Raw genomic sequence first — 19,461 nt, forward strand, 5'->3', positions numbered from 1 at the left:
ATCTGATGAAATACCCTTATTAGCCAAACATAGATGAATGTTCAAGCTTTCAATTCATGCAAAAAAAAAAATAGTTTTGTGAGAAATTGACAGAGTTATGTGCGATACAAAAAAGGGGATCAATTCTCCCCACTCTCCCCTATAAACAAAAAAATAATATTTTATCGAGGTTTAAAAACATTTGTATAGTTTTGCGCAAAACATATTTTTCTGAAATAAAAAAATTAATTTTACGAATTAAAAATTAATCAATGAATACTGATGAAAATAAGATCAATGCAAAACATAATTAAAAAAATAAAATTATGAAATACGGACAAATTACTCGTCAATCCTTAGAAATTTTGGAAACTTCTGATTACAAAACAACTGGACAGGTGCATAATGCATTTTAAAACACCTTTTTTAATTCAAATGTTGGAACCGTTGCTTGTAATTTATTTTTTTTTTTACTTTTTTATTTTCTTGGTCAGAGTTGAGGACCATAAATTTCCAAAAATATTTGCAAAGGCCTAAATTGATTTTGACGAAATTTTATACTTCAATGAACTAAGCTTGCTGGGATTCCTATCTAGATAGAACAAGATAGCTCACGGGCATCGAGTTATTATTTTTTTTCCAATTTTGAAGAAGGATTTTTTTTCTTTTTTCGTTGTAATCATTGTTGGAATTTGAGCGAGAAGAAGGAAAGCATTTCTCGCTCGCGAACGAGATAGAGAACTTGTAGCACTTTTCTCTTCTCGCTCGCGCTCGCATTTTCGTTCGCGTTCTCGCTCTCGCCGCGAGCGCTCGCGAGCGCCTCGTGCTAGCCGTTCGCCCCAAGCTAGCAATTTGTTTATCAGGCTTATGAATACGAACCAGGCGATGGTATAGAGGTGTAACTTCAATCGCTGTGTTGTTTTTTGTTCGTTTCTAAAACGTTCAACTTCTCGCGAACGGGCAATTCTGGCTCGCGAGAAAGCCCGTTCGCGAGCGGAGGAGAACACGGGCAATCGGTGAGTTTCTCTCGGCAGCTCGAGACTCGCGGCGAGAACTCGAGAGAGAGAAAATTTTCTCGCGAGAGCGCGATAATACCAACACTGGTTGTAATTAACAAAATAAAATCCGAAGCTAAATCAGCTAATTATTTTACGAATCCGAGAAAAGTTCTTTGCTTATACAATCAAATACTAGATCAGATCAAATTATGCAGGCTTAGATATATTAATTTAGCTGACAAGTTATAGCAAAATTTATTATTATTGAGCATTTAATTCTGTGCATTTGTCTGAAAAATAAATAAAAAAAAAACAAAAACCTGCTATCATTATCGATTTTATGAAATCTGAGAAAATATTCAGCCAACTTAACTCCTATAATAAAATTTCAATTCAACCTATCTTATATTATCTGAAAAATAAAACATAAAATAACTGTGTTTATGAATTTGACCATATTTAGGTCTCCAATTGAAATTATAAAATCAAAACTCATATTGAAGCAATCATTGAAAATTAATATCAATTTATCCAAATGCTTGTGAATTTGGGAGGGGCGCCAAATTGATGTTTTGCCAAGGGCGCCGTAGACCCAAGGTACGGCTCTGGGTTTAAGGTAGACTTGCAAAATACGAGAAATACAAAAAAATCATGATAGATTAACTGAAGTACCACTCCCACTTATACACAATCTTTGCGTTCCTTCCAATCCAAGCTCCGTTCAATTTGCCATTTTACCCCGGGCCACCCATTGCCCGTGCGCATCAACTGCTCGTCTGCAGGGAAGTCAGTTAAAATATTCAAATGTATGCCAAATTTTTTTGAGATTGCCTGTAAATCCTTTCGAGATGCTTGGTCCGACAACTCCTTTGAACCGGATAAACGCGGCAGTGAACCTTTCATCCAAAATCCCTAGCAAAATTGACGCAAATTGATTTTTAAAGATATCTGCAATGCAAAATTGTCTGCAACCACCGTTGAATATTTGTAAATTTGCAGGAAAAACCTGCACAACTGGCCACCCGGGACCGTCAGCACCAGCCAGCTGTCAGAGCGCGCGTACGGTGCTACCGTTGGCCACGTAATGCTAGCTGTCAGAAAGTTTGAGTCAGTTCGAGTTTTTCATCGGTCGGTCGTCGTCGCGAGTTGGCGAGTTTCTGCGGATTTCCACGGGAAAATTGGCCTCCAGCAATCCTGGAAAATCGGTTCTGCGGTCCTCCGGAAGTGTGTGCGTGACTCGTCGGTCCGGAAAATGTATCACAGTTGACTAGCCGTCTAGAAAGGAAAAATATCGAATTAAAAGTAAAGTGGTGCCCCGTGCGTGTGATTGAGAGGAAAAGCTCGAGCGTCGAAGGTTTTTTCTTTCGTTTTTGGTTTTTTTTCGCTGGTGGAAAGTGGAATTTTCATTGAGTTCTAAAGAATTAATGATAAAGGTGAGCCCGTGAGTTCTGGGGGGAATCAGCTTTCTTTTTGGAAAATCAGTATCAAGGGGAAATCCCGTAATCTCCGGAAGAATTTGGCTTACGTCAAAGAGGCCACTGTGGTGAAGAGGCAATAATTCTCAAAGTAAACGTCATTGAAAGGAGAAGGAGAACCAGCAGCTTCCCCACAACCTCCCCAACCTTCCAGGACACCCGTCCTCCTCGGAACAACCCCTTGATGATAGTGACGAGTTCGGGGGCAATAATTTGCCTTGAGTGTTGGCGGACAAAGAGCAAAGTGTTTTCGCCTCGAGACAAGGCAAGAAAAAAAAAAGGTTCCGCGGAAGCAGGATCAGAGACCAGCCTTGTGTGGGTGTGTGTGCGTGGGGTTGGACCCAGTAGCGGGCTCATTGATTGCCGAAACTGGGTCACTATCAGTTGCGAAGGCCACCCTCCAAGTGGCGCAAAAGGTACAACGTATATTTCGATGGTAAATGGCCAGGTCAGCAGTAGCAGCTGCAGTGAACAGAAGTGAGCTGGCAGATTGGGTAAAATCAAGCGGAATGCACTCCTCGTACCATTTTACACCGAACGGGGCTGCTAGTGGAAGGTTGCGTGGCTACAGCAGTGGTGGTGGATCGAAGTGAGGAAGGTCGAATTACGTTCACCCAGAGACCTCGTTCGCTGTTAGCTGGCTGATGGCGATGTTTAGCAAGTTTACCAGTAAGCCACTTGAATGGACTCTTCACTGCAAGGAGGAAGAAGGGAAAGAAGGAGAGAGGTGCTTGCCTTGCGATGGGTGCAATCAAAAGCATAAATGGGTGGTAATTTGGAGGAATTCGAGGTAATCGTATTTTGAAGAGCGAAGCAGCACCAGATTAGTATGTATAAAATTCATATTTATCTCCACAGTCTCAGTGCTAAATCTTGCTCGTCTTAATATCAAAGATAAATAAATGTATCTTTCCCAGTTTCTGATGGAAACACCTTTGAAAAATATCGGGCCCAGCGGATAAAATGACAGTTTATTATTTAACTAACGTTTACATGTTGATGTTGATGTTAACATTTCGTAGGTCGCCTTACCAAAGGTTGCCAGATAAGGTTCAGCTTTTGATAGAACTCTGTCTTCCTTTTACTAAGCATCGAATCCAAAAGGGAAGTGATCAAAAATTGTGTTGGTCCTACATATGAAACCACTGAGTTGCTAAAGCTAGTTAAAATTTTGACTTTTTTCTATATCCTATAAAAAATGTTGACATTGAGTGTATCCCGCATAATTGGGTCCTAAAATGAATCTTAGATTGCTGATATTATTGTTTACAGCGATAAAGCTTATTTTTCTGAGTACAATGACCCTTTGTACGACCACAAAGAGTTTAAAATGGATTTTTAAATCAAATTTGAAAAATTTACCTCGCGGTCCTTCTTGACAGAAAAGTTCCTACTTGACAGCTCGTTCCAAGGGGACCATAGTTGATCCATCGAAAAAATGTTGTCTTGTCATTATTATTTTTTGCATTAAAATGAAAAAAGTGATCAGAAATGGTTTTTGATTGTGATTTTTACCGTTGTACATAAAAATTGACATAGGGCTTTAGTACCCAATTGGATGGACACTGACATAAGGTGTCAGAGAGATACAATTAATGTTTAAATTTGTTTATACTAAAAAAAAATCTCATGACCCAGAGAGATTAGAAATCATCTCTGCAAGGACTAAATAAATTGGGTCCTAAAATTAAACTTAAATTGGTGATATTATTGTTCACAACGATAGATTATTTTTCTGAGTACTATGATCACAAAGGTTTTAAAATTGATTTTTGAATCAATTTAAAAAAATACTTCACGGCCCTTCGTGACAGAAAAGGTCCCACTTGACAGCTCTTTCCAAGGGATCCATGTTGTCTTGTCATTAAAAAAAAAAGTGCTCAGAAATGGGTTTTAGGCGTGTTTTTTTTACCGTTGTACATAAAAATTAACATAGGGCTTTTGGACCCTATTTTCTAAATCATGAAATTTTTAGATTTTCCACATTGAATCCCTTAATATGTAAATTCTTAATGCATGTATTTAAATTTGAGCTGAGAATTGTAATTAGACAACAACATTTATCCCGTGTTCATGACAGGGCTTTCGTAAAATATATAAAAACAATCCGTCTCTTTTAAATGTTAAGTTTTTTACGTTTTACATATTAAAATAAAAAATATATTCATGAAAAACACTCATAACATCTATTAAATTATTGATATTTTCAAATTAGAAAAGTTTAATAAAATAATTCGAAAAAAATGAGCTATGGCTAGAAAAAAATCTTGAAACTTCAAAATGTCCTAAATATTTTTGAAACAGCTGTTCAAGTATCTTGCTACAGTAAAGGAGGTATTAGACTATGAAAAACAAACTGGCACTTTTTGACAGTTTGGAAGTTTCCCTGCATTTGTTTGCAGAAACGTCAGCCTGTATACATTTTTCTTTGTTTACGAGTTTTGCAAACTGCCAAACACGCAAAAATGCGATTTTATTTGTTTGTTTGTCATAATGACAGCAATTCACCACGAAAACAGCATGATTCGAAAAAAAAGTTCTCCGATCGAGCTCAATTTTTTTCTGGGGGATCCTTACCCGAAATAAGACCCGTATTTTTTTGTTTGGCCATTAGGGTGTCCTACGCCGTGTTAGGGTGGTTCGCAAAATGGCAATTTTCGTCGATTTTCGCAAAAACCACTTTTTTCAAAAAATCATATCTCCGCGCCGAAACTATTGGCACTACGCCCCCCGGGGCATGGCCTTCCTCTAACGTGGGATTTCTGCTCCAGCGCCTCTGACGAGACAGGAGAAACCGGGACCGACGTTTTACTTCACCATCCGATAGAAGCTCAGTGGATAAGGCGGGAATCGAACCCGCGTCTCATAGCATCATCGGGATCGGCAGCCGAAGCCGCTACCCCTGCGCCACGAGACCCACATCTCCGCGCCATTTTATCCGATTTTAGCTGTCCAAAAGAAATGTGATTAGTTTGGCTATTTGGAAAAAAATAGTAAGAAGTTTTAAAAATCTAGCTAAACATTTGAAAAGGTAGTATGAAAACTTAAAATCCTGTTTTGGAGGTCTCGGGACCAAAGAGCTTATATCTAAACATATTTTTATCAGATTCCTCGGAAAATTTCACATAACATATCAAAAAATGGTGAAGTTATATTTTCGATACTCTGAGATACGATTTTTTGAAAATAAAAACTGGGGTTTTCGACGCGCCACGCGCAAAAATGGGAAAATGACGAAAACGGAAAAAACGACTTTTTTCACTAAAACTGCGATAACTTTAAAATTTCAGCGATGTCCTATACATGTTAGGGTACCAAAATTTTCGTTATTGAAAGACGCAACTGTAAATTGAGTTGAATTAAAAACAAATTAGGCTTTTTGAATTAACCCTCTACTGCCCATATCGTTTATTGATTTTTTATTTTTCCTGTGTTCAGGAGGTCATGTTGAGACAACTTTTTTAATATGAAAAACTTTACTTCTCATGTTTAATGTTTTTCTTGTTTCATTATAGAATTTCAATTTACGTTAATCTTGTTAAGTTTGTGTTTGCTTCTGATAGCATTTGGCTTACTCTACCACCACCTTTTATTACCTTTTGCCTATCTAGTTTTTTTTTTATGTTTTTAAACATTTTTGTGCTTGTTTTCACATTTTCTGCTATATAATGGCATCATTATCATTTAAATTGTAAAAAAAATCGAAGAGGCTTAGTCAGGGACACTAGAAAAATTGCTGCATACTTATTTTCAAATAGAACATAGGAAATGTCAGTAAGAAACACAGCCAAAGTTGACCGCTGAAAAAAATGACACTTTTAAAAACATTGGCAAAGCCACATAAAACAAGTCAAACTTCCAAACGTTAAATTTTCTTTCATTTTAAGATTTCTTCTTTCGAATGCTTTTTCTGGTTCAAAAATTGGTTGGAAAATTGATTTTTGGCGAATTTTCAGATCGAAGCCCGTTTAGAGGCAAGGTTGGGTTGTAGAGTTAATTGAATTAAAAATTATAAAGATAATCTAATCTAATCTTACACATGCGTAGCCAGTCCGAAAAAAGCTTACTGGTGGTTAGTTTACGCCCCAAGTCCTTTCTTGACAATTTTAATGATTGCAGTACATCCGAGTAATGCCGAACATGCATTGCGAAAATGAAAGCGGCCAGGCTTGAACTGCGTCGCATTAACCGCAGAGACACATTATGTGAACGGAGCACATTTCACAGAATCAACGAAGGAGGAAGAATGCGTAGACATACCGTACCAAACCATCACCAAATACTACTTGAATCATATACTTCATCTGAGACTTCTGGACTTGATCAGCTGAACATCCGGCAAGAAATCCGGTATTGTTTTGATGAGATAAATTAGCGAATTTCTGTACTTCGTTGGAAAGGTATTTGAAAGATAAAGCAAAACGTTGAAATTAAAACAAACTTCAAACTTCTAAGGTTAAAAATTCAGAAATAGTTTTTTGTTTGTTTTCTTTATACAAGAAATATTGGAAATGTCAAGGCAAAACTGCTTCAGCAATGTTATTTTTACTCAATGATATAATTGTTATTAAATAAGGAGTTTAGTGACATCATACATTAAGCGTTATCCGCAACGCTCGAGCTGATTATGTTTACATGCGTATTTGTTCACCCATATAAATAAATAAAAACTAACAGAAATTAAAAGAGGAGTTAAACTCATACAATTTAAGTTTGCTCAAACCAGAAACATAAAAGTGCAATCCAACAAACGCACAGGTACATTATACTTCACACATCATAAACCCAGTATGCCAGTATACAGGAGCTAAACCTCATTCTAACGAGTGCTAACCAGATAAATTAATGTAAATATAGCTGTACGTGAGTCTGAGTATAAAGTGCCACGGGCAAGGCCGCCTAGCCGAAAAATATTCTTATCTCTATTTTTAGACGTTGACTGCCACACTTTATTAAAAATGTTGTAAAGACGCAGTATTCTTGATGTTGTTATATTTACGTTTGTGAAAGTGTTCTGTTGCGTTGCCAAAAACGCTAAACACAACACATGCATTTGATGTTTGCTTCAACTTGACACTGAAAACGATCAGAAATAAAGAAAAGCAACAAACGAAGAGTTCACTTTCATTGTCTAGCTACTGCTGTATGATTTATGAGTCCGACTGAATGATTGATTGAACAAACATATAAACACGAGACTGAATGAAGGATGGGAAATTGAGGTGACTGGAGCGCACTTGCATTGGAACCGAGTGTCGAAAGTTGTTGTGTACTTTACTATTTATCTAGGTAAAGTAATGGTATTTGCATTCGGGGTTGAATGAAGCCCCGGAGGGGTTTTGCAATTTTATTTATTTAATCAAATTTATTTGCACTGGGCTTGCGTGGTAACTGGTAGATATACTATATTGCATTATCTGACTTTAAAGTGTTATTTGTATGTGTTGCACGTGTCGTTCAGGTGTTGATGGTTCATGTGATGAGCTGTGATAAGCACTTTGTTCTTGGCAATATGTGATCTTTTCTTTATAGTTTTGACCCACATATGCGCGAACACGTTTTTTTGTATGTAGATGAACAGTGTTGTGATTATTCATAATTGTGAACCTCGAGGCAACATTTTTTAACTGACTATTTTTTGGGCATTGTATTATTGTAAGTATTTTTGAAGGCGAAATTCACAACAGATTCATGTATTCATGAACTTGTGCTCACTGAAAAAGTTTATTCTCAAGGAAACATTTCAATAAGTCATAAAGTTTCATGATCTGGTTTTATATTTTGCCCTTTACCCTTTTGAGGCCTGAATCTTGAAAAAATATATATTTTTTTACAGCTTCAGAAAAGGGTTTTCAATTAATTTCAAACAATAAATAGCTAAAAATGAGATGTGAGCAAGCAAGTTTCTTTCAAAACTTATGCGAAACAATTTGTTTAAATAGTGAGAATTTGCAAATTTGACGGAATTAGAACCAAGTCCTTAACCTGCCAAACATACGAGATTTCCCCTATAACCAGGTCCGAGAAGGTCCAGGTGCAAAAAGAAATCAATGTTTTCATAAGAGAAATTTTACCGGTAGATCAAGAAACCTTTTTTTTATATTTCGATAGTTTCAACTGCGGATAGAGGGTGACGATTCTCAAGATTTTTAATTTCCCACGAATTCCCGGGACTTGGGAATGTTTTGAACTATGCCAATAGTGCCAATAATTAAAAAAGCAAGTTAATAAATTTGTTTCTTTTCAATTAAGAGCGAGTTTTTCACCGATGTGAAACAGGTCGTATTGTGGTGCTCCGATTTGGATGAAACTTTCATGGTTTGTTTGTCTATACATGAGATGAACTCATGCCAAATATGAGCCCTCTACGACAAAGGGAAGTGGTGCAAAACGGGCATCTCAATCTAATGTAAAATTTCCTGAGGATTCCGAATATGTCAAAATTGAGACCAAAAAGTGCCGCTATGGAGGCCTACAGGGCAAAAACTAACGTTGTAAAATGTTTGTTATAGAAAAATCGTAAAACTATGAGATTGGCCAAAAAGTTAAAACCGTAGGCTTATAGTCCATGAAATTCCCTAACTTTTGACCTATGGGAGTATGGGTGTTGGAGGATGTTGCCAAAAGTTATTTAGGTTTTAAAAAAATCAATTTTTAACAGTAATTTGCAAAAGCTATGAGAAAAAGTCAAACCAATCCTGGATGTCTATAGCACATCTTGAAGGGCTTCAAAAAACCATTCGAATGCATCTAAGAGAGTTGGAATTGATGAAGTTTTTCGAAAATGCGAGCAATTTTAAGATTTTTCATGTTTTTTGGACCCCAAACTTCAATGCCCGTTTTACCCCACTTCCCTTTGTCGTAGAGGGCTCATATTTGGCATGAGTTCATCTCATGTATAGACAAACAAACCCTGAAAGTTTCATCCAAATCGGAGCACCTCGATACGACCTCTAGAACAAACCGAGCAGAATCTACAAATACTGCCTCTTAATTCAGTTACAATTAATTGATAATTATTCAATGAATCGTTAATTTCAGTTGCCTCTTTATTTTGAGGAACTTTTTCTAACTTTTGATGTTTTTTTTCTGAATCTTCAAAAACAAGATCGTTTATTGAGCTTTTTGGGACTCAACATTGTACTTACCAATGTTTACGAATCATCATTCGCACTGAGTGATTTTTCAAATTTGCAAAAAAATGTTGCATAAACATATTTTTAGATTTTTGCGAAGTAAAAAAATGCCTAATATAAATTTCCCAGTACCGGGATTTTAGCAATTAAGGCTACCAACTCTTGCTAAGCAAAAATCCGTACACTTTGCCGATATGCCACCATGGTATAAGAAAAACTGTCATTGAATTATTTAGATAAATTAAATTTAATAAATCTTAGAATTAAAAATATAAAACTGTGTCGTTTTTACAGCTAACAAATTTCACAAAACGCTATCAGAGTGCTTATAACTTGCACGTTTAAAAGTATTCATAAAATAAACCGTGATTTGAATCAAATAATTATGTTCTTCAATTTTGTTTTGTTAAACGTTTAAAAGTTTACGAAATGTCAAGATTGTTTTTACGAATAATATCGCTCTTAGTGTTTTCACGAACACTTTTCCAGCGTTTTTTTTTATTGAAAAGGTCCTATAGCATGTGAAACACAACAGTTTATAGGACCTTTAAAAAAAACTCTAGATTTGTTAAATGTTCAAATGTTTTCACAAGTTTTAGAAAGCTTTTAGAAATGGAATATATTTAGTAAGGAATTTCTAAAAGAACAATTCTAGAGTTTTTTTTAAAGGACCTATCAACATAAGCAAGACAATAGTTTAAAAACTCTAGAATTATTGATAATCAAGTTTGAATTGAAGAAAACCCCGGAAAACTCTCCCTTTTTAAATCAAACTCACAGAAACCAAAAATTTCTAGTTAACAAAAGCTTCGACCAAATCAAAAAAGCAATTCAATGATTAAAAAGTTTTTTAAATTCCGTACAAATCCGTATTATGCGTAAAATTCCCTACAAAAATTCCGGCCTGTTAAAAATCCGCGAAGAGGTTCGAAAATCCGTATGGTAAGGAAAAAATCCGTACAGTTGGTAGCCTTATGATCAATTTAAAGTTGTTTTTTTTTTCCTTTTTAGGGTCAACTGTGAATATTCATTCAAAAAATGTTTATAGTTATCAGGAAAACCCGTATGTTCACAATAGGCGGACCTTAGCTTTACAAAGAATGGTAGAGTTTTGTTTTTCCAAAAGATAATTTAATATTGAGGTTGATGCGAAACACAAAATGACTTATTTAAAAACATAAAAAAGGAAATTACCTTGATACAGCGAAATTAACTTACTAAGAATAAAAAAAACTAGATTATGAGGATTGCTATGTTCGACAGAGAATATCCAGAGCAACATTTGAAAGGGGCGGTACGACATTGCTCTTACGGCAGGGGTGACCAAAGTATGGCCCGCGGGCCAAACGTGGCCCGCGAGGTGATTTTTGGTGGCCCGCGGACCCATTTTGAATGATCATGTAAATTGGCCCTTTGATCATTTGTATAATGATTTATTTTTATTTTTTAAATGAATGTTCATTCAAAACCATTTTATGCTATTTTTTTTATTTTTGTTGATCAAAAACTAATGGTTTATCCATATTGTGATCCTTTTTAAACGATACAAATATTATATCATAGTTTCAATGTGAGCAAAAATATTTAGTGAAATTCAAGAAAACATTAATCAAATATTTCCAGAAATGATTTATGAAACGTTCAAATCTGACTTACTTTGTACTTAGAATCCTTTTTCCACCTTGGGATTCTAATTCATAAAAGTTGGATAACGAATAACGAACGAATGCTTAGCTACGATCTGATTCAGGCAGACAAATTATTGTTGAAATCGAAGGAATGAGGCTGCTGTCTTTCAAAATGTTCGACATTTCACCGCACTTTTTTCTCGTAATATTGAATGTTAATTGTTAAAATTCTGGCATATAATTTTTTTATTTTTTTTTGCTATTATTTGCGCTCACAAAAACTTTTATAAATATTTGCAGAGGACTAATATTTGGACAGTAATTTTGCAACGATTTTTCATTTGTTACACTTAATTTAAAGATAAACACATTTTCATCACATTTTATGTCACTATTTTGAATAGAATACATGCAATTTCCTTAAATACACAAGCACATTCAACATATTCCCATTTTTTACCAGAACTATTAAAACAATAAAACCAATTTTTTGTTTTGTATTATTTTCAAATAGCAAAAATTTTCAAAATATAACAGAAATTTTAATAAACTTCAACTTATTGATGTAAATATTAGCCATTTAAATTAAAATAACGCAATTTTTTTTTTTTTAATTAACTATATTGTACATTTGGCCCGCAAGCTAATTTGAGTTTCAAATTTGGCCCGGCCTCCAGAAACTTTGAGCACCCCTGTCTTACGGCCTTTCATTACACGCGTTTAAATGGGACAAAAGGCCGTAAGAGCAACCGCCCCTTTCAAATGTTGCTCTAGATATGAAAGTTGAATTATCTTGAATAGGCCATTTCCCTTTTAGAATCAATAAATGACACATTCTCCGGCAATGTACACCTTAGGATGAAATTTTGAAAAGCGTGTATGAGCTATTTGGATATTTTTCCTCGATTCTAGACTACTTGAAGCTTCAAAAATCATGGTTTTCATTAATTGATCATTTCAATATCATTTTGTACAAGTTGGTTAAGTTATGCATCGATTCGTGATAAAATCATCGTTTTAAAACATTTTTTTAAAAACTAGTGGTTTTCAGCGGAATAAAATCCAAAAATTATTCTTTTGATTGCTTTTTGTAGGTTTATAGATGTACTAAAAGGAAATGTCATGGATTTGCAGTTTATCTTAAGTTAAGTATTTTTTCAAACTAGTGTAAGTTTACCATTTTATTGCGTTGCAACGTCACGAAAAAGAGACAGTTGTTTATGCCAACAGAAAACTAAACATTCAATCATTTTGATATTTCGGATGCTCTTTGTACTTGGAAAGAGCTTTCAAATGCAGCCTAGAGCGACTAAATAGGTTGTCTAGGTCCAAAGTTACAACAGGTTTAAGTTTGCGTTGCAACGTCACGAAATTTTAAATCATGTTGGTCACATGGCAAAAAAGGTGTATGCGTAGTTGTTTGTTGAAGATAAAAGGATACTAAATATTATATATTTTTATATAATGTTTCCGAGCATATTTACAGAAGAATTGTACATGGGTCATTCACAAATTCTGTCACTTAAGTTTGTAAGCAACTCGAAAAAAGAAGGTATTTTATGAAACAAATCAAAATAGACCGATGTTCACAAGGGGAGAAAATTCAAAAACTTTCAAAAATGTAATCACGTGGTTACTGGATGGCCCCTTTATGAGAAACTGATTTACGTGAGGGTTCATTCTAATACAACGCAACGATTTTTTTCATCCCAAACCCTTATATAGGCCAAATTACAGTGAAATTCACTAAACAATAAAAATCACGTGATTCGATTGTTTTTTTTTTACAAACTCTTGTCACTTTGTTGTTCGACGAACCCTTACCTAAATAAGTTGTATGCATCGTTTAGTTGTTCGCAATAAAAAATGTTATGTTGCGCAGGTAAACAGTTTTATTATCTCCTCAAATTTAATTTGAAAAGCACAAAAGTCAACAAAATAAGTTACGTTGTTTGCAGATCACCCCTTAGGGGGCATGAACAAACGATATGGGCACTTTATTTATAAATATCAGCCCTCCTGAAAACTTGAAGCTCCTTACATCCCTTCTAAAACTTCCACGTGTTTTGTAAATTGCCCAAAACCATTAAAATATTAAGGGAGCGGTCTTGCATTACGTAACAAAACATTTATATTTTTAGACCCCCTCCACCCCCTGGTAATACATTTCCGATACATTTTTTTGTTTAAATCATCGAATCCCCCCTCCTCCCCTTTGATATAACGCCATTACGTAATGCATGGACGTCCCATTACATGGATAGAGGAGGGGAGAGGGGAGGGAGAGGTGTCCTTCGTGATAATGAAATAATAAAAATATTTATTTTTACTTTGAAAGCGTTTTGAAAAACTTCGTAAATCGTAATACTACTGTGCGGTATAGAGAGAGAGAGAGAGAGGGGGGGGTCTAACATGGGCGGGCCAATCAATTCACATGCCCTTATACTGTCTATCAATGTCTTATAATGAAATTTTAATCTACAGTTGTTAAAACTAACAAAAACTATGATTTATTTTGAAACTAGAATTTCGTGACGTTGCAACGCAACGAAAAACCCTGTTTTCAAAAACAGAGCGTTGCAACGTCACGAAATGTAAGTGGTCTTTAAAAATCGGGGTTTGATTTTTTCGAAAAACTAATGATTGCATTCGATTTGTTAGCCAATTTTACATTGAAAATGGAAGAAGAACTCAAAATTTGCCGTTTAACAGAGCAGAGTTAATGGCGAAACATGAATTGGGTCAGGATTGAGAAAAAGTCACGCGTTGCAACGTCACGCTACATATTCCCCTCTCAAAAATAGAATATTTGCTTAAAATAATGTTTCAACACTGTTTCTTATAGGAAATTTAATGCTCTTTCCGAATCTGTAATAACATATATACATTTTTTATGTATTTTTTGAGTTACAGCAAAAATACTGAAAAAAGAAAAGTCAAAGCGTTGCAACGTCACGGCGGAATGTGTCAAATAAAAAAAGAAAACTGCAGTTTTTTTTATTTCTGAGGTGTAACTACTAAGGTAAATTTTGAGGTCCACTTTTTTTGGCTTCTCTCATTAAAAAATATTGGAATTTTTGATAAGTTAAAATTTACACTTTCTGAATAAGAAGATTGGGGAAGCATTGGTTTATTTTAACTTGAACATTGAACATCTAATGTTCTAAACAATTTAGATTTATTCAAACAATTTTGTTTTGATTGGTTTATACTATTTTGCTTTGATATTTATAATTATAAATATTCCCGGGAGTCTCGACCAAATTTCCCGGAAATCGAGAGGTCCAAAAATGGTCGATTTCCCTGGAATTCCCGCTCGTCACCCTCTAACTGCGGATAAAACAGATAGACGGTAATTTTTGTCAAAACAATTAAAAATAAAACACCACTTATTTCTATTTTTTTAGTTTTTTTTTCGATCGTTAGTTTGCAATATCCGGCCTTAACCCTCTACAACCTAACCCCGCCTTTAGACGGGCTTCGATCTAAAAAATCGCCAAAAATCAATTTTCCAACCGATTTTTGATCTTTAAAAAGCATTGGAAAGAAGAACTCTTAAAATTTTAGAAATTTCATGGTTGGAAGTTTAACTTGTTTTATGTGACTTTGCCAATGTTTTTAAAAATGTTATTTTTTAGAGGTCAACTTTTTTACTAACATTTCCTATATTTTCAGTAAAAAGAAGTATGCAGTAATTTTTCTAGTGTCCCAGTCTATGTCTCTTTTGAAATTTAAATGATGATGGTGCCATTCTATAGCAAAAAAAGTTAAAAACATGCAAAAAATTGAAAAAGTGACTGTAAAACGTGAAAAAATAGATAGGCAAAATGCAATTATATTAGGTGGTAGAATAGACTAAATACTACCAATAACAAACATAAACTAAACAAGATAAATGCAAATTAAAATACTAAAAATAAAACAAGAAAAACATTAAACAAGAGAAGTAAAGTTTTTCGTAGAACAAAAGTTGCTCAAAATGACCTCCTGAACACGGGAAAATTAAATATTTTCGAAAAAAAATTTGGGCAGTAGAGGGTTAAACCTGTTGTACAATGTTGTATGTTTATTTCTGACCTTTCGATTCGACCCGTGTTCGAATGCAACAGACGTCCAATTTGGCTAATCTTACAAACATCGAACTCTTCTTCGTTGAAGACTACGTCATCGTTACGTGTTGGATTTTATCATCTTGGGAAAGCTTTTTTGTGCAATTGTGACACTGCAAAATTGCTCATCTTTATTACGTGTTGAGATGCTGCCATCAGGTCAACCGATTTTAGACATAAATCGTTTTCGTAAAAAGTTGCTCTGGCCTGGGAAAAAAAACTGAATTTGTTGCTGCCACAGACAATGATTGCCACTTTGTATTAAACGAGTGGAACAAGTGTCGATGATGGGTGGCAAAATCGACAAAGAATGAGTTTGCTGATAAAACCATTTTTCGAGGGTATTGATTACGAGCCTGCGTTTCTACTTGAATTTCACGTTTACGTGTCTAAACTGCAAAGTACCAATCAAAGCGTTACGATGCGCTTACTTCCGAGTTGAATTCCATTACTATTCTCCGGCGCTCGAAGGCTAACTAAGTTCGTTGCCGTTCGGAAGCTTAGTGTTTTTTGCTCCAAGCGCAGTCTGCTGAACTGTTATTTCCTATACACTACACTCTACTAAAAGCTCATTGTGTCGGTATTGGTACACCACACATTGAGTCCGCTGAAATAAGCGCGATTCGACTTCACGGCCAAGTTCATTGAGAGTGTTGTACACAACAACACAGTCTGATCAGCGTGTGATGAATATGTGTGCTCGCGGGCACGTTTTTTCTCGATACTATTTGAGTGAGAAAATGTGTTCACCACACACAGGCATGACACGACGACGTATTGTGTGTGGCTGCGTGACGTGGTGGATTCTAGAGATATGCGTCAAACGGTGTAAACAATGATTGATGAAAGACGGCGATTGCAGGGATTCTCAGACTGATTTTTTTGAGTTTGAGTTTCGTTTATTTGTAATAAAAAAAAAACATAAATAAATGGGGTCGCAAGGTATCAATCATCACTAACCTATTCTTACTCAAGGATGAAACGTGTACGAAGATTTTGGAAAAAAATCACTTTTCATATGGAAGAATTTTCAATCTTGTCGAGCTATCTTGACACACCGTGGAAATTGCTGTAAGTGCGACTACTGACCAAAGGGATTTCAGGTCAGAACGCGTTTGACACACGGACATGCCCGATTACCGTAAACATTTGTAATCATAATTCGGAACTGGGGCAATCAAATTCAACCAAACTTCGGGACAATGCACAATGATGGTCAGCCAAATAAAACTTCGAGCCAAACATTTCATTAGGGCACAAAACCAAAACGTAAACATTCGGGATTATTCCACTATTCCATTCATTAGTAGACTCCCTACATGTCCTCCAAGAATCAGATTGATAACAAACAATTTCCTATTGAAAAAATCAAAAACTCAAAAGGGCACATAACCATGTTCACTGCAAAACAAAAAAAATTGTTCAAATGTGCCCTTTTATTTTTCGTTAGGTTCTCGTACTTGAGGAACTTTTTGTGTTATAAAGTGAACTTTTCATACATTCTTAACACTAATTCACTTAAATAAAGTTTGGTTTACTTTTCACCAAGGATTTCTGCAGAGAAAAACTTCGTCAAAAAACAATATTTAAAACGGTCCCGCGGCTGCTGTTCAGTACACTTTTAAAGAATTTTTATGTTTCACATACCTTATCTACACTATTCAATCACAAAACTTCACCAATAATCAAAATTTCTACTGAATTCCTCATTATTTCTTACTAAACAAAAGGGCCCGTAAACATCATTCAAAACAACAATCCGGTGACAGCGCTTTAGTGCCCTTTCAGCTCTCTTCGAAATTGCATTTAGAAAGGGCCCATTATGAACAACAGTTGGAAAGTTAAAAGGGCCCAATAACGATTTTTTTTTAAATTATGAGTTTTATTGCGAAAATCAACAAAAATTAAGAAACATTTAAGCAGAGTTGAGGATAATGATGTGTTTTATCGTATCATCAGTAAAAATACCATCAGTCAAGCTTCTTTTTTAAATAGGAATTGAAACAAGTTGTCCATTTTTTGCAAGCGATTTTCTCGAATCGCGTTTTTTGGTTTTGTGCCCTAATGAAATGTATGGCTCAACTTGTTTGTTATTGTTTACATTGCGAGTTTTTGTTTTTGTTTATTCAAGGTCAAACATTGAAAAGCTTTTTTCTTAGAACGTCAAAAAGCGACATGCGACAAGTTAGCACAACCACGTCGAATTGATACTAAAAAGTTATAAGCGATGCAAAAACAGTATAGCTGCAAAAATATTTGGTAAGTTGCTAAATGATGATTTTCGGCAGATTTTTACAGCGAGTTGCCTACAATCTTTTTTTGCAATTACGAAAAATAGTTTAAAATATGATTTTTCAGTTTAACTTTATTTTCCCCCCTTGAGTTTGGCGTTCGTTTATTTGGTCAACTCAAAAAAAAAAAAAAAACAGTGTCCAAAAATACAACTTTTCGTATCGGGGTTGCCGGAAAATTGAACTTTGCAGCACTCAAATGAGTGCTATAATGAACTATTCAGCACTGTTATTTTAAGTGATGATAAGTAGAGATAAGTAGGATATAGTATCGATATCGATATCGTCACTATCACGGGTATGAATCTTCAAGCAATTTCAATATGGCGACTTGTATCAGAAGAAAGTGAGGCATTTTCGCAAGTTCTCACTGTTCTGTGTTCTGCGTGCACGTCCGCAAATATCGACCACACACATACTAACACAAAGTGCCACCAAGAGGCGCCACCGTTTTGATTGAGAAAATGATACAGGTTTTTCAGACGAGTTTCAATCCCGTGTCACTATAGAATGACAGGCAAAGTAAGTATTTTGAAAACGAAACTGAAAAAAATGCATGAAAATCATTTTAATCAGCTTAATTTTTTTTTCTTAGAGCTCTTTCTGGAAGTTGTAAGATTTGGTAATGTACTTTAAACGTAATGCCTAAAAATCTATTCTTGTTTTTTAAGGGTGCACAGCAACGAAGGAAGTTGTTGTCTTCTTATTCCAAAATTGTCAAACTTACGAACCCAATCCTGCAATAACGGGAATGCAAAATTAATCAAACTTTGTTGTAAATTACTTTGTGGACAGTGCTTTAGGGGATGAATATAAAAATATGTCTAAAGTACCCGTAGTTTTGAAGATACTAAAATATCTGTAACAAAAATCTGGGTGCAAAAGTTCTGGTGGATGTGAACCGTTAAGAAGAAAATGTTTTAAAATCTGCCGCCCCATTCAAAATTATGAGTACTGAAGTGAAATTTATAGAACATTTTGCATTTTGTAATATCTTTTGCTTACAAAGTGCGAAAAACAGACTTTAAATTTTAAACCTAGTTTTTTTTGCAACCAGAGGTGAGGAACAAGAAGTTTGAATAAAATTGGTACAAGCCTGATTAAAAGAGGTTTCCTGAAAAATAAAATAAAAAAAACTCACTAGAAGAAAAAATAAATGCAATTGGAAGTATGGGCTTATAGATATAAGCTAATTACATGTCTCATAACTGAAACCAGAATATTTTTTTCAGTGTAGCTCATTGGATGATAGTAACCTGGATAGTAAATTAGCTTAAATCATCAAAAAACGAGTTATTTTGAAAAGTGGCCAAAGACAATCTTATGGGAAATTGGACGAGCTTTCCGGTAAAAATATTTACGAGATTTTTTTCAACATTTTTATTTTTAAAGCCGCTGTAACTTCACAAGGATTAGACTTAGGACCAGGGGCGCCGACTCTGGGGGGGCACGGTACTTTTTGCCCCCCCTAAAATTTGGCTGGGGGGGCAGCCCATACATTGTGCCCCCCCTAGAAATTTTGGAAGAAAAATATTCTTATATCAATTATAAAAAAAGGAAATAATTGAAAATAATATCTAAAACTTAAAGATGCATTTTTTTCTAAATCGACAACGTATTATCTATACCACTGTGCTCTCTAGGAAAATCAGTAAGCTTAGTACAAGAGCACAGAGGCATCGGTGAATGATTTGAGAGATGTCGTCAACATACGTCGGATTTGCTCATAAGATTTCTATCTGTGCATGTTGTTCCAAAAACAAAACCAATGTACTTTTCTCATAGCACTTCATCTACAAACAAACTTGCGCAAACTCTTGCGAAAGCAATCATCAAGTTTTCAAA

General features: G+C 35.1%; 1 protein-coding gene across 1 annotated transcript in view; it reads left to right on the forward strand.

The window, feature by feature from the left end:
- The first annotated feature begins 2,065 nt into the window (after positions 1-2,065).
- Positions 2,066-19,461, forward strand: part of LOC6033552 (protein transport protein Sec24A) — a 40,329-nt gene continuing 22,933 nt past the window's right edge. The window contains exon 1 of the mRNA XM_038261976.1: positions 2,066-2,410. The gene's annotated coding sequence lies outside the window, so the exon portion shown is untranslated. The remainder of the gene's footprint in view (positions 2,411-19,461) is intronic.

Source organism: Culex quinquefasciatus, chromosome 3, assembly GCF_015732765.1.
Source record: "Culex quinquefasciatus strain JHB chromosome 3, VPISU_Cqui_1.0_pri_paternal, whole genome shotgun sequence".
Classification (NCBI taxonomy): Eukaryota; Metazoa; Arthropoda; class Insecta; order Diptera; family Culicidae; genus Culex; species Culex quinquefasciatus.